Genomic DNA, 1,665 nt, shown 5'->3' with positions numbered 1-1,665 from the left:
ATTGATGCTTTTGAACTGTGGTATAGGAGAAGACTCTTGAGGGTCCCTTGGAGTGTAAGGAGATCCAACCAGTCCATCCTAAAGGAAATTAGTCCTGAATATTTACTGGAAGGACTGATGCTGAAGCTGAAGCTCCAATACTTTGGCCACCTGATGCAAAGAACTGACTCACTGGAAAAGACCCTGATGCTGGGAAACATTGAAGGCAGGAGGAGAAGGGGACGACAGAGGGTGAGATGGTTGGATGACATGACTGACTAGATGGACATGAATTTAAGCAAGTTCTGGGAGTTGGTGATGGACAGGGAAGCATGGCCTACAGCAGTCCATTGGGTCACAAAGAGCCACACACAACTGTGTGACTGAACTGAATGAAATCTATTACACTGATGAAACATCCAAAAAAATACTACAGAAACCAATACAAAGAGCTGTGCTACACCTTGCAGGTTTATAAAACTTTTATTGGGCCAGCCTTGAAACTGAAGAAAGAGCCTGGCTACAGCAACAGAGGTATCAGAGGCTTACTGGACGGGAGAATCTTACATAAAGGTTCCTGGAACAACACCCAAGTGGCAGGAGATGGTGGTGGGGATGCAGCAGCAGCCTCTGAGGTTTGGGAGGGAAGGAGGCTACCATTCTCGGGGGATTTGGTGTCATGTGGGCTCATCAGTTACCAGGGACTAATGAAACCCTATAACTAAAAGAACTGGTTAGTCACGTGAATAAAGCAGGGACTGGTTGAGTTGGGGATGTACAGAGAGCAAGAGAACAGCCATCTTGAATGGTCTGACCATACAAAAGTATTCTAACTACTTTTATATTTATAAACTACAGCCAGTAGATAGAGCCTTTTCTTAAAGTTTTAAGACAGGGAATCATGAGCTGCAGTGTCATCAGATTAAAGCAAACAGTCTACCCTGCTACCCAGCTCCAGGTGTTCAGTGATAAGGACCCACCCCTGGGGGATTAGCAGAACATAAGATATTTACTAAGAAGCTTAATAATAACTAAAATAAAAAAGTTCATTTCAAATGCTCATTAATTTATTTAGTTAATGAAATGTGCCTTCTTTTTTTTTCTTCTTCATTTTTTTTTAAGTTCCATGTATTTTTTTAAATTTAATTTTATTTTTAAACTTTACATAATTGTATTAGTTTTGCCAAACATCAAAATGAATCCACCACAGGTATACATGTGTTCCCCATCCTGAACCCTCCTCCCTCCTCCCTCCCCATACCATCCCTCTGGGTCTTCTTGAAGATAACTCAAAATAAAGACAATTTCTTTGTATAAAAATGACTAGCTTTTGCTTTTAGACTTATGTGAAGATTTAAAATTAAAAGTCTCCAAAATGATTACTAATATTACATCTAATATTCCATATTTACTTCTGAAGGTATGGATGGGAAGGCTTTAAGAAGAATCTAAAAAGCCTAAGTTAATAAATAAAATTACAAACATGTAAAATAAAATGAGTCCTCAGAGTAAAAAAGTAGAAAATTCTGTGACACTTCAGTTTTTGATTGAACTAAAAGATCTTTTCTTCTTTCAAAAGGTTTTAAAGAATTAGACATACACCCAGAGGATGAAATGCTATTCATTAATGAAAAACAATGCTTCTAGACTTTGGAGCTCTAGTGTGACAGTTAAGAGCTTGAAAAC

This window comes from Bison bison, unplaced genomic scaffold, assembly GCF_000754665.1.
Source record: "Bison bison bison isolate TAMUID 2011002044 unplaced genomic scaffold, Bison_UMD1.0 scf7180017864476, whole genome shotgun sequence".
Lineage (NCBI taxonomy): Eukaryota > Metazoa > Chordata > Mammalia > Artiodactyla > Bovidae > Bison > Bison bison.
The sequence above is the reverse complement of the archived record's forward strand: the minus strand, read 5'-3'. Positions refer to the sequence as shown.